Here is a 15,192-nt window from a genome sequence, read left to right as displayed (position 1 = left end):
AAACTTCAGCTGGTGCACAATTCAGTGGCCAGGTTGCTCACTGAGGCAAGGCAGTTTGAATATATGCCAATCCTGGCCCTACTGCTCTGGCTGCCAATTAGTTTCTGGGTCCAATTCAAAGTGCTGGTTTTGACCTATAAAGTTTTAAAACAGCTCAGGACTGCAATACATCAAGGACTGCCTCTCCCCACATGACCTGACCCAGACCCTGGAATCATCATGTGAGAGGCCCTTCTTCATGTGCCTCCTCCACAAGAGGTCTTGTGGGTGGCAACACGAGAGAGGGCCTTTTCTGTGGTGGCTCCCCGTTTGTGGAATGCTCTCCCCAGGGAGGCTCACCTGGCTTCTTCGTTACATAGCTTTTGGCGCCAGGCAAAAAAACAACTTTCCTCTTCTCCCAGGTTTTTGGCTAATAACCTACGGTCTTTTAACCTGTGGGGAGTATTGTTTTTGTTTGTTATTGTGGTATGCATACTTGTGTTTTATATCGTGAACTGCCCTGTGATCTTCAGATAAAGGGCAATATAGAAATTTGATGAATAATAAAATAATAAATAACTGGTAATAAGTATAAATAACCAGAGCCTTCGAAAACACACAGAGTTGGAAGAGGAAGTGGGAAAGAATGTCACTCTTGCCACTTCCTTCTTCAGATCTCCATATTTTTCAAGGGACAAAAAGGTAAACACCAAAGGGTGCCCTTGCACCTTATGAGCACCACTCTGCTGACCTCTTGTTTAGGCGCTCATCGTTCTAGAGGCCGTAAATCAAAGCCAGTCCCCTGAAGGGGGTCACCTTGAGTTGCCAGTCCTCTCATTCATCCACAGAAATGAAAGCAGGGATCCTATCAAGTTAAACAGCTCATCTGTCTACCCCATCACTCTCCACTTTATCTCTTCACATAAAGGCTTTCTGATAAGGGCTTGCAACTGCTGCTGATGGATGCCAGGAGGAGCTCAAGGTGGCATATGTGGTTCTCCTCATTTCATCCCCACAACAACCTGGTAATGTAAGCTAGGTGTGTGTGTGTGGGGGGGAGTGACTGGTCCAAGATCATCCAGTGAGTTTCATGGCCAAGTGGGGACTCTAACCACTGCGTCATGGCGGCTCTTCCCCTGTAGGAAAGACTGGCAGGGTGGTGTATGGTTGCTTGGAGCATCATGACTTCAAGCACCCAAAGTGGTATCCCGTCAGCATGCCCTGCAGGGAAGTTTGCTGTTTTGCAGCTGAAACACCTCGTAGCCACCTCAGCAACAAAGTGGCCCAGCAGGGAGAGGGGTACGGAGGCAGTGGCTTGTGAGGAGGGAGACCGCGTACAACTGCTGAGAGTTACTGCCCACCTCTGCAGTCCACCTGTCATATTTGCCGGGGCAAGTGAAAATGTGAAATGCTGGATAACGATCTGGAGTGATTTCGCTACCTGGTCAGGGGAAGGTTGGGCTAGTTCTGAACAAAGGCTAAATCACAGGTCCCCAAACTAAGGCCCGGGGGCTGGATGCGGCCCAATCGCCTTCTAAATCCGGCACGCGGACGGTCCGGGAATCAGCGTCTTTTTACATGAGTAGACTGTGTGCTTTTATTTAAAATGCATCTCTGGGTTATTTGTGGGGCATAGGAATTCGTTCATATTTTTTTTCCAAAATATAGTCTGGCTCCCCACAAGGTCTGATGGACAGTGGACTGGCCCCCTGCTGAAAAGGTTTGCTGACCCCTGGGCTAAATCCTGTAGGTGTGTCCAGTGCACAGAATGTTTGGAAGGATTTTCTTATGCTCATTCCTATCCAGTGTTGCCCTTTTTTAATTGCATGTACTCAAGTTGCGTGTTTTGCCTTTGTTTCATGCTTTACGCTACCCTGAAACCTGACACAATGAAGGGTGGCATAAAAATGTTGTAAATAAATAAAGGAAAGACGCAGGCTGTGACAGCTGGGAGCCCAGAAGCCAGAGAGATGGAGAGACTTTCAGTGCCTTGCATAGAGCTCACTCCCCCTTGATTGCTCAAACTAGGAATAAATTATTCAAATCACTTTTTTATAAAAAAAATATGACAAGACTGATGCAGGCAAAACTAATTATGCCAATCATTTGTACAGGTTGCAGAATCCACTAGGATTGGCTGGCACTACTAGGATTGGCAATCATTATGATTAAGCACAGAGGACACAGTCCTGAGATGGTAGATACTATTATTAATAATACAATTCATTATCCACCCTTCACCCCTATGTCCCAGGGCAGGTTACAACAATTGAAACACAATATTAAGAGCATTCCAAAACAATTTACCATGACGGAAATAAGGCGGGTCTTAAAAACATACACCACAAGTGTCAAAAACTAGGCTAAAAACTTGTATCTTCAGCATTCGCCAGAAGCTGTGCAATGCTGGTGCCAGACGCACCTCCCTGGGGAGGGAATTTCACAACTTAGGGGCTACCACAGAGAAGACAATATCCTGTGCTGCCACCCTGAGCTTCTGTGGGTGATTTTTGCACCCAATAGGGTCTGTAGGGAAGGAGGCGATCTTTCAGGTATCTGGGGCATGAGTCTAGTTTAGGGCTTTAAACAGCAACGTGAGCAATGTGAACTGAGCCCAGAAATGAACTGACAAGCTGTGCAGCTGTTTCAAAACAAGGGTTATATAGGGTTGTGAAGTTTGTGAGAGAGTGACAGCTATACCGCACTGCACCACACACTTGGGTTTGTTGCAATGGGGAATCAGTCCCAGAGAAGGCCCCCAATAAAATGAAAACCGGCTTAGGGCTGTGTTTGTCTCTCAAGTGCCAGTTCTGTCACAAATCACATGGCCCAATTCCTCAGTCCTGGCTTCCAACTCACAAGGTTTCCTCAGAACCGCCATCCAGATATGTTCTCACTGCCGCCCTCATCATTCAACAAGGAAGACTCAACGCGCCATGCCCGTGGCTGCAAAAAGGATGCTCTTGTGGGCAAACGCAGCTCCAAGCAGTCACAGAAACACAAATGTTTAGAGATGCACCAGTAGGAGGGCAGCTCAACTAAGGCATCGAAATGAGCTGTACGAGAGCCATGCATTTTTTGGCTGTAAAACTATTCTAGGCTTGGGGGCAGAGGGAGAGGATACATACAGAGCCCAGGGCTCCTCTTCACACCTCCTCCCGCCATCTTTGGAATCCTGAAGCCCTTTTCCTATAGTCCACCCCAGGAGATGCTGTTGGGCTATAACAGCTAAGGCCCCCCTCTTGCTGAGCCAGGTGAGCAACCACTTCACCATAGTGCGGCTGCAACATGCGAGGAAGAACAGGGAGAAGAGAGCCACCCTAGCCCCAGTTGCAAACTTTTACAGAGAGATTGTGTCCACGTGGAGTAGCAGTATGAGCAAAGGGCTACCATACAACTTTGAGCGGCAGTGTGTGGAAGGGGCCTTGAAACACAAGAGCTGCAAACTCTGCTTAGCAGCCTCAGGCGAGTGACAGCCTCCAAGAATCAACTGCAAAAATGTACAATATCCATGCCAAGCGTTAATGCCGAGCTACTGTGATTCCTGCATTGCAAAATGTTGGACGAAATGGGTCCCTTCCAACTCCACAATGCTATGATTCTACTGAACCTCCTCCTGCCACCTCCTGCTGCCCCTGCACTGTTTTCAAACCAACTCAGCCGCTGTCCTTTCTCGACGAAAATAGTTCAGTAGTTCATGTGTTATGCTGAACAAAGCTACAAACCACCTCTACGTTTATTTAGCAAATTTATGTACCGCTTCATATATCAACAGAAATCTTAGCGATTTACAAATCCCAGCAAAAGATGAATCAATGTAGGAAATACAAATTTCACATTCAAAAACAAACAATACTCTTACTCATAATAATCATGGAGTGTGCACTTGTTTATTTGCGCAGATCAACTATCTGTGCACACAGACTGTCTATGCTCATTTAATGCAATGTGAACACACGCCTAATGTGAACACACCCAACCCACCAAGGATGCCTGGCTCACCACCCAATAAGTTCTAGGCTGCAAGCTGTTATTTTAAGATGTCATTTCACGGCACCATATTTTAAATGCATTGGATCATTTTAACAATGCTACTGGGCATTCTTATATAAATACAGTGGGGCAGCTGGGTGGTGCTGTGGTCTAAACCACTGAGCCTCTTGGGGTTGCCAATCAGAAGGTCGGTGGTTCGAATCCCCGCAACAGGGTGAACGCCCGTTACTCCATCCCAGCTCCTGCCTAGCAGTTCAAAAGCACACCAGTGCAAGTAGATAAATAGGTACTGCTGCAGCGAGAAGTTAAAACAGTGTTTCCGTGCTCTCTGGTTTCCGTCACAGTGTTCCGTTGCACCAGAAGCTGTTTAGTCATGCTGGCCATATGACACAGAAAGCTTCTATGGACAAACGCCGGCTCCCTTGGCCTGAAAGCAAGATGAGCGCCGCAACCCCATGTAGTCACCTTTGACTGGACTTAACTGTCCAGGGGTCCTTCACCTTACCTTTATATATAGTAAATGAATGCAGCAAACTGTACCACCCGAGACTCTTGTTGTACAGCAGGGATGGAAAGCTAGTGGCCCCCCAGATGTTACTGGATTTCAGCTCCCACCATCCTTGACTAGTGAACTCCAGCTCCCATCAGCTCAAGTCAGCAAGGACGATGGACCAGGGTGATGGGAACTGGAACCCAGCAACATCTGGAGGGTGCCCAGCACCCAAACGCTGCTGTATAATATTGAAAATCTTAGTTTGATTAAAAAGCTTTTTAACGTTCTGGCTCTCTTGAGTGCAGATGCGCCATCGAAAAGAATGTTAAGAGTTCTGATGAAATTCTGGGATAGAAATCCACCAGGGTGTCTGAAGGGATTGTTTAGCACCTGCTAGGGCCTCCATTTTTAAGTTTCAATCATACTTCTGAAGGTGGTTTTGAAGGCAATATATGCATTATGAGGAAGACTTTAATGTTGTGCTCTTCTGGTCATTTCATCAGTGCAAACATTTCAGTTTGCCAGATAAAACGACTCTCTCCCTCCAACACCGCAGCCTGTGCTCTGGATTCTCCCACCGAACCCGAGCCAAGTCAATATGGTGTAGCTGCTAGGGTGTCAGACTATGAGGTCAGGGTTCAAATCCCCACTTGGAAATGAAGCTCACTAGGTGACCTAGGGTCAATCACTGCCTCTCAGCCTAACCTACCTCACAGGGTTGTTGTGGGGATTAAATGAGATGGGGGGAATAATGTATGCCACACCTTGAGCTCCTTGGAGGAAAAGGTGGGATATAAGCGCAATATATAAGTAAATAATTGGCGGGGGACTTGCAGGGAGATGGGGAAAAGTCCTGTTACACAAGCAGAAGTCCTTGCACAGCTTCTGCTGACAGAACTCATCAGGTGACATGTGCCCTATGTCTTGTAACAGCTGAGAGGTTTTATTCTTACACTCAAGCAATATTTTGCTAAATAAAAAAAATAGCATTTCAAAAAGGGCTATCGAGTTAAACAAAGTGTCACCACTGAAAAAAGGCCCTGCCTCTGGTGTCCACCCACCTAACCACTGGAGGTAGAGCACTCAGAGGCAACCTTGGGTAAAGACCTTAGCCACACATGCGCAATCAACTTTGGGTATTTCCTGTCATTAGCAGGCTCTGGTCCTTGTTGAGTCCATCGCTTTCCTGAAGCTAAGCTGGTCTGGGTGCATACAGTACCTGGATGGGTGACACCCTGGGAACCACACCTACACCACTGTGGTTTGCACAGCAGGAGGAAGGTGAGATGTGAAGATGTAAGGCAATAATCAATCATAATGAGCCAGCAGGACAAAGAGCCACATTCCACACTGTTGGCTGGTACTCAAGCAAGGGGAAAGGCTCAGAGCTATTATTTACAACACAGCCAAGTTATGATTCATCAGGAAGATCTGAAATCTAGACGCAGGGAGCCAGGCTGTGTCAACCGCACGATTACAGCCTTGCCTAATGGGTATTGCAACATCAGTGATGGCTGGAGATCAGACATTCTCCAACCACACTGTAGAGGGCAGTCCCTGCAAAAGTGGACCCAATCTACATTGATCCACAGCAGCAAACATTTTTTCCCAAGCCTAAGAGCTGACCAGATTTTCTAGGAAGCTGCAAGGGGATGGGATACCTGAAAGGGCCAAGGGAAAGGAGGTGGGGGTGGTCCTTTGTCTGACTTCCATCTGTATTCCCCACCTCCTGGCCAAAGTGCAATTTTAGAGTATTCCATATGAACCCGGACCCTGTGATCATCATCTGAGGCCCTTTTTCATGTCCCTCCACCTCCAGGAGAGGTCCAGAGGGTGTAAACACAAGAACGAGCCTTTTCTGCAGTGGCACCTCATTTGTGGAATGCTCTCCCAAGGGAGGTTTGGCTGACCCCCTTCATTATACACCTTTAGGGGCCAGGCAAAAACGTTCTTCAACCAAGATGTTGGCTGATTAAGATTCTATGACCTTTTATATGTGCTTGTTTTTTTTGGGGGGGGGGGTTACTGGTTTGTTTATGTTTTATTGTGTATTTTCTGTTCTCTACTTCTTTGCCAAACCTTTATTAGGCATTACAAAGATAGGTCATCATAAATCATCCATATATAAAAATTAATTAATCATTTTGTGTTCTCATTTTGTATTTTTATGTTCTGAACCACCCTGTGATCTTCAGGTGATGGGCTCTATACAAATTTAATATGTAATAATAATAATAATAATAATAATGAAGAGGAGGAGTAGATATGCTGCCTTTGATACTGGAGGCAATGGATGGCCATTGTTAACCTGGGCCCTGCTGGGCCTACACATGTATCCACCACACCCAGCAGTCGGGGGGGGGGGTTCATGCACATCGCAGAGTAGCCATGATTGATCAAAGTGGACAATACTAGGCCATCTCTGGGCCTTTCCTGCAGAGGTTGTTTGGCCCCTTGTCCAGATATCTTCAACTTTAGGTGGAGACCTTGGCTTTATGATAAGATTAACAGGAAAAGCAAGCCCAACGTCCAAACAAAAGCGAAAGCATAACAGGTTCTAGCAAACCAAAAGCTCTGGAAGCATGTCAAAGTTCCCTGTGTGAGGAACTGCTGATACAGCAGGGTCCCAGTTACTCATTCCCACCCCACCTCCCAGATTGTGGTATTTCATAGTCTGTGTTTCATGTGGGCTTGCCTACATGAACAGTAAAATTAATGGAAAACTCACTGCAAAGGTCCATCTTCCTTGTCCTATTGCTAACTGATATAAAAGGTATACTCAAGGTTTTTTTGGTTCTTCTTGGCGTAGTGATTAGTGTCAGACCAGGCCATGGTAGATGGGGTTCAATTCCCCAGTCAGCCATGAAGCTCACCAGGGGCCAGTCAGTGGTTCCCAGTCTAACCTATTCACAGGGTTGTTGTGGGGATTAAATGAGGAGGGGGGAAACAATGGACACCACCTTGAGCAATAAATAAACAAAATACAAATCTGCCTCGGTTCACATGCTTTCCTCAATCTGAGGACTACAAGGCCTAGCCTACATCCTTAAGATTGACAACCATGAAATTTTTAGTTAACCAGTATGCTAGGGAACTTAGATTTGTTTCACAATTAGATGGGCTGGAAGGAGTTCTGTTATTCACGATGATTGCTTGCTTTGTCAATGCCACTTATGAGTTCATATGCAAGTTCTATCCAATTGCTCCAAGTTGTTTTAGATTTAAACATGCACAAGTTGCTCTTTTCAAATATTTTATTTTGTATTAACACCTCTAAATTCAAGTTTCTATATGTAAACTCCATTTCATATCATTTAATAATACTATTAAAATCTCTATATACAGCAATGAATCATTTCGGTTACACAATCAGAAGTCTGGGTTTGTTTGTTTTTTGCAATCCACTGAATGTTGGTGGATCAGCCAGAATTTGGCATGGCGTGCACTAATGCCAACTGGAACAACAGATTAACAGCCATATGACTACTAGCCACTGATAGCCCTAGCGTTCATGAATTTGTGTAATCTCCATTTAAAGCCTCCCAAGCTTGTGGCCATCATAACATCTTTCGGAAGTGGTTTCCACAGTTGAAATGTTGCAAGGTGTGAAGTCCAGGATCTCACACTGTTTAGGTTCACTGGATCACCCTACTCATTAATGGGTTGAAATATTGCAAGAGAAGCCAATCCACTTTGTCCACACCTGTCATGTCCACCCCCAACCTATTACTTGCCTTTTCTAAATGAAATGCCCCAAACATCATAACTTTTCCCCATAAGAGCTGCTCTAGCCCTTGCTCCTTTGGCTTGCTCTTTTTCCAGCTTCACAGCATCTACAAAATCCCTTTCTTGTAACCTTGCCAGTTGCTTCTCCTTGCCTTAACTTGCCTAACGGGGTTGTTGTGGAGATGAAATTTGGGGAGGAGGGTGGCAGAGAGAATAAATAAATGAGAAATGTTAAAGACTGGGATGGAGGGGAAGAGAGAGAAAAATCCAATGGAGGCACTTTTACAGGATGTGTAAAAGGGAAAATAAAGAACGATAAAATGTGTGTATGGGATACGGGAAAGAGCAGTGACATGGGTTTTTTGGGGGTAGGGAATTGAATGGAAAAAAAATCAGGAAAATTTTCTCATGCAAATGAGGATATTTGCATATGTAATTTGCATCAGGAAAATTTGCTGATACCCTAGAGAAACCTGCACCAACCTGGTGCCCTCCAGATGTTTTGGACTACAACTCCCAGCTGCTCCAGCCAGCATAGGCAAAGGGATGCTGGGAATTGGAGTCAAGCAGCACTAGGAGGGCAACAGGTTGCCCATCCCTTGCCAGAGATTAAGCAAAGGTGCCCACTAACTGTATTTATGGAGCTTCTTTGCAAAGAATACTATCTTATAATCCAAAAATCACATGAGACCAAAACCCAAGTGCACTGCTAACTTCAATCAGTCCTATAACTGGTGAATTAAATGCTATACTGAAGCACATCTTTGTGACCCTGTAGCTGCAGCTAGCTGTTTAAACTTGCTGTCGCCTATTACTGATGTATCAGAACCCATAATGTCATAACATGATCAGCAGGGTCCAGTCACACAATGAAGCCCCCATACCACCTTATTTCACCCACCATGCCTTTCAGCTGTATTGGCACCACCACAAGTGGATATCGCATTGCAGGCTCAACAACACAGTGGTGATGCTGCTCAATGAGTTGTATTCACACCCCTTTACACACAACTGTTCACGCTGCACAATGCCAGGACCGCCATCAGCAATGGCATGAATAATCTATTGGGGGGGGGGGAATCACCGATTCTGTTACCAAAACCCAGTCAGCTTCTAAGAGACATCTGACACCTGTTTTAAAGGTATCTGGTGACTCTCCACAATTGGCGGAAGAGAATAACATCACCACTTGTGGCCCATCCCATAATATTCCAGTGCTCTACAGCAATTATTTCTAAAGCTGCATAACCTTCTCAAAGCGAAAGCTCTGCTGAAGAACCCCTCCAACTTGATGCCCTCCAGATATTTTGGGCTGCAAGTCCCATCAATTTCAGCCAGCAGGGCCAATGGTCAGGGATGATTGGAGTGACAGCTGAAACTATCTACAGGGCACTGAAGTTGGCAATCTGCTGCAAGTTACTCGTTAACAACAGACAGCTGTGCAATGCAATGGGAGAATGGTCACACTGGGAAAGCCAACATCTAGGGAAGCTCACCCGCCATTACACAACTTCTCATAAAGAATACTCTCCATACCCCAAACAGTGTGAAAGCCACTAGTCTGCAAGTGAGGATGCAGAGAAAGTCAAGGTGCTTGGGTATTTGGGCTGTCTTCCAAAACTAGATTCTTTACCCAGAGAATTCAGATGTATCTCAATTACTTGGCCACTTTCTTATGTACTTGTGGTTGTGAGCCATTAAATTATACCACAGCACTGCTTCTGCATTTGCTGCAAAAGATTAATCCCTCTGGGATTTGCTTTCAATGGAATTTCATATTTCTAGTTCCTAGCTTCCTCTTGCAGGCAAAAGTGAAAGCAATAACATTAGATTCTCACAAGTTAAACATTATCCCACTTGTGGCCACCTCTTTAGTACCTTCACCATTTCCATTTCTTCCTACGTGAACGGTTGCAAATCGACACTGTGAAACAACAACAAAGAAATGTGACAGTATGGTCTTGAAGGCAGAGACCTTTTTTGTACCTAGAAACACGGAACTGTACAGTTGGAAGAGGCGCCAAGGGTCATCTAGTCTAATCGATGTAATGCAGCTAAAGAATTCCTGACAGATGGCCACCCAATCTCTGCCTAAAAACCTCCAATGGCTACTAGGCACAATGATTATACTCTGACTCCCCAGTCAGAGGCAGTAATGCTTCTGAATACCAGATCCTGCAAATCACAGCAGGTAGCAGTGTTTGGGTCTGGACATGGTTGGCTACTGTGAGAACAGGATACTGGACTAGATAGGCCCCCTTTGGCCTGATCCAGCAGGGCTCTTTTTATGCAGTCCACAACATCGGGGGGGGGGTATCCTGTTAACTACCCCTGTTTTTTGCACCAAAACAGGCCCCTGCCCCAAGGGGCTTACAATCCTGACAGAGAGAGAAACAAGAAATACAAACATTTTCCTAAGTAAGCTAGCTAGCACCAATCTGTTTAGCTTTTCCGCACTGGGAAGATGCGCCAGCTCTTTTCACCACCATTTTACTTTTGCTGAACTGACTTAGTTGCCAGTATCAGAGTTCTCCCCGCACCCCCAGTGTGCTGTTTTAAATGAGACATCTAAAAATGCCCCCCAAACCCCCACCCTTTCTTGGCATGCAGCATACACCTGCAGCAGACAGCCTGATTCAAAACAGCAGCCAGAGAATGCAGCTATTCAGCCTCCTGGTGCATGAGCTCCATAATCACACCAGCCCACATTCAGCCATCCCCCAACAAGGAGAGCAACAGAACAAGTGGATCTAACAACATGACTTAGTGAAAAGCAGAACCTCATAGCAGTTTTGTGAAGAGGGAGGGCCTGGGAAGGACTGAAGCAGCTGCAGCAGCTGTGCTTTCTCTCTCAAAAAAAGAAGAAAAAGAAATTACTGCTTGTGCAGATTACTCTTTCAAGGGAAGGGAATGAAGAATGAACTGGTGCCCAATTATTTGGTACCGGGCAGAGTCCCCTCCCCCATCCAAAACCCGACTCTCTCCAAATGCCACTCTCCACAGCCCCACCACAAACATAATCAATTACTGCTAGATGTTCTCCTGCATGTATCTCTGATTGATTTCCAAGGACTCCATGCAGGAGACCTTGTTAGTTCATGGTGCCCTGGGTCTACTCTGTCTCAGCCTGTGTGAGATTGTCTGCAAAAATGGCCTACTTCAAATATTGTCTCTGTTGTTGATCCAATAGGTTGACCATGGGCCTCGTTCTCGTTTAGTCCAGAAAGTTATTCTCGTGTTCAACCCCCCACATCCAGCACGCCTTGGGAAGTAGGTCTTTCATGTCCCCATTTCACGGAGAAGGGAACTGAGGTCAAGAGGGAATTTGTCCAAATATACTAAGCAAATTGCCTTTGAGGCTCTGAATACTGTCAAGAGGAGAGCTCTGAATGCAAGGGAGTTCTTCCTTCTTCATGCCAGTCCAAGAGCCACTTCTAAACGCTCTGTTTTCGTGTTTCAACTCCAGCTTCAGGTTTACTGTTCACAATTTTCCATTTAAAGAGCCAGAGTGAAAGAAGGGCTTGAGCTTGGGAGGAAGAAGCCCAAGTGGGCACTGTAAAAAATAATAATAATCTAAAGCTTTCTTGGTAATTTCTCATCCAAGCCTTGGATGCAAAACACGACTCACAGGGGGTGGTGCAGTATTATGGGAAGCTCCAAAGAACTATAAGAAGTGCAGAGCTTTGTTGGTAATAACTAAAATAAACTGCATGGCTAGTTTTAGCTCAGCCCTTAAATGTAGGCAGACACATCCCCTTACAAAGAAAGGAAGTTCCACCAAGCTCACTCACATCATGTGACCTGTATACAAGTTTGCATATATTTACTAGCATAGTTTATTCGACTTACTGGTAATTAAGGGGAAGAACAAGGAATCCTGCAGGATACTACAGCTCCACCCCCTGAAACACCCAGCTTCTGATATATCACCAAGAGTTGCTCACACACTTGCAAGCCTACCACTGCAAGGGCTTGATTTTTAATTGTTTAAAGAGCAAGAGAAGAAGTAGTAACTTTCGAGGTGTTCAGGCTATGCATTCGCAGAGATTAGCCCAGTTTAGATTCCTGCACTATTAAAAAAAAGGCATTAACGACATCAGGAAATCCTGAACTGCAGCTATGGAAAGCAAAAGGCATGAGGGGGTTTGGGACAGCATTTTTTCACTGAAACAAAAGGGCAGCTGAAACACAGCCCAGTGAAACTGCCGAAGTCAGCAGCAGAAAAGGGAGACAAGCATAAATCGGGGAGGTGGGAGGGAGAGCGAGAGCGCTCCTGGGCAAGCAAGACAGTCAAGACGCAAGGGTCTAGAAAGCAAAAGCTCTGCCATCTCTGAAAGCGGCATCAGAAACTCGGTCAGAAAGCTTCTCTCAGAGCAGATTCCTTGCTTACAGATTAAGAACCCGTCGGCGCCGATATCTGCAACAAGAGCAAGAGGGCCGAGGTGCCACGTACACTTGGTTTTGAAAAGAAGTCCTTGAGCCTCCTCGTCCTTGATGGCGCAGAGGGCCGGAGAAAATCAGATGCATTATCCCAGCAGACTAACATAATTTCAGAAAACAAACAATTCCTCCTGGAAATAAAGAAGGACTGTCTTTATGAGAATTCCCCAGAGATATAAGGAATAATTTATTGGCCAAGTATCAATCATACTTGGAATTTTGCTTCGACTACATTGCAATGAAAGAAAAGCGTACCTCATACACACACTGTTCCCCTCACGATACAACAGCACAGCAAGGGAACCCCATACCACAACTGTGCACCATTTCTCAGGTGTCAAAAGACCAGCCAGAGCAAAGGCAGAAGGGCAGATGTTGCTGCCTGGATTGCTGCACTGGCACCTTCCTTCCCGTAACACAGGCCTGAAAAAGCATTCCAGATCCAGGCCACCAACAACCACCATTTTGGAGCCCGAATCACGTTACTGGTTGCCTGACCTTCCAAAGGTGTATCCACTTTCTGAGAGGTAGAGTGTGGAAATTTTCTGGAAGGACAGGTAGTCTGGGGTTGGTCAAGCCTGGCTAGCACCTTCTTTAACATATTAGAAATGGACCTATGTGCAAATTTATAAAGTTCCCTACTAACGAGACAGGCAGGCATTGGGAGGGGGTGGAAGGAGAGATTCTACATTCCAAGAGTTTATCAGCCAATGGTGGTAGATGCTGTCAACAAACTTTCAGGAGCCAATCATGCTTGGGATGTGGTGGGTGGGTAGCAGCTTCCAAATTTGTGGGCAACAAAGTTTCTGGGATTTTTCCAACTCTGGGCACCGTCTCCATTTTGCAGATGGCACAATTGAGGGTTGAACGACAAGCCACCACACATTTACATCCCCTGCAGTGGAAGTTGTAGGGATTCCGCCAGACAGGCCTGTCAGTGCAAGGGAGGAGATTATTAAGAATGGTTGCCAAGAAGTGCAACTCCCCCAGTTTACAATCCTTTCAGAAAGCAGGGTCATATTCATCTGCGTCAAACACCCACATAAAAATCTTGCATTCTGCCGATTTGCATTGCAGAGGCTTGGGGGAGAACCTATTGACAGCCATTATTTATAGAACATGTCTGCACAACTCATGATCCATGAAGGCAAACACAGTCCACTGACAGCATACTATAGGGTACCAGACATGATCGTGTTTTTACAGTCAAAAGCAGCTAGCAGAAACCCAAGGCTTATTGAGTCCAGCAGTCAAGGAAGCATCCAAAACAGACGGGTCTCTGCAACATGGTCCCACAGCATGCATCCGTGATGCAGTACATTTCAGAGTCTCTGGTGCTAAAATGCCTTCCTTCCTCTATACAGGCCTGGTAGATAATTAGAAAAGGCCTTATGAGAGTGCCATGACCTGCAAAGTGTTATCTGGAGGCAGTATAGAAGCAGGTTTTCTCCATGGTGACTACCCTTTGGAATACCATTCAGAAGACACCAACTGTAGGGTGCTTCCATCGCTTAGTAAAAACTTAATTGTTTGGGGGGCTTTCCTTGCCCAGGAGTGCTGTACCCTTCCACCCTGTTCTCTGTGATACCAATTTCTCCATTTTAAATTGTTTTAATATTATTTCACTTTTGGAAAACACATTGAAATTTCTTTTCATATAAGTGGCATGGAAATGTTTCAAATAAACAACCAAACAAGTTTGTGCTCTACCAAACCGAAGCCAACCTTTTAAATATCTTCCTGCAAGATAGGAGACACCTTCTCCCCCATACCATGCCAACTGGGAAAGCAAAGCGCTGGCCTCTCAATTCTGCAGACAGAAGCTCACAGAACACCCCACATGCTGTCTCTCCACCGCGCTCCCAGAAGCCAGGACACAGCTATAGATAACCTGCAACACAGCTATGGATATCCTGCATTAATGGAATGACTCCACTGCTAACAGCAGCTGTTCTTCACCTTGCTTAAGGAGACAGCCATATATTGGTTGAGACCCAGCTACATTCTGAAAGTAGCACAGAGGGATGTTACTTTTGCTTGAAGGCAGACAATGATCAGGCTCCAGTTCTGGATTAAACACAGCTGCACACTAGGCACTCTTTACCTTCCATCTAACCTTTGAGTATCAGCAGCCTTTTCAGGCCAGAAGGAAGAATAGAGAATTGCCTGGTTGCCTACATGCAATTATCAATCACCACAAGAAATCAAATCAGTGAACAACATCAATTCTGATTGAGAGGTTAGCTAGATACAAGAACCACGCTAAGAAATTCACTCACCAAATTCCAAGCTTGAGCATATTGTAACTGAACAGCTAAGACTTCATCAGGGAATGGTTTTAAACTTGATGTAGACCATTTTTTGCATTTACCGGTACTTTTTTTTTTAGGCATTTGCCTTTCCAGAAGAGGGGGAACCAATTTAAAATGCCCAAGTGCTGGCACTACTTTTTAGGTCTCTGTGTAATCAGGTGCCTGGGATTTTCCAACCCTGCCTACCTTTTGCCCTTGTGATGGGGCAAGATAAAAAATGTTTTGTTTTGCTTTCTCTTCTCATTCTTC

General features: G+C 45.4%; 1 protein-coding gene across 1 annotated transcript in view; it reads right to left on the bottom strand.

The window, feature by feature from the left end:
• RNF115 (ring finger protein 115) overlaps window positions 1-15,192 on the bottom strand; it is a 36,893-nt gene that overhangs the window by 19,829 nt on the left and 1,872 nt on the right. The gene's annotated exons all lie outside the window — the stretch shown is intronic.

This window comes from Lacerta agilis, chromosome 17, assembly GCF_009819535.1.
Source record: "Lacerta agilis isolate rLacAgi1 chromosome 17, rLacAgi1.pri, whole genome shotgun sequence".
Lineage (NCBI taxonomy): Eukaryota > Metazoa > Chordata > Lepidosauria > Squamata > Lacertidae > Lacerta > Lacerta agilis.
The sequence above is the reverse complement of the archived record's forward strand: the minus strand, read 5'-3'. Positions and strand labels throughout refer to the sequence as shown.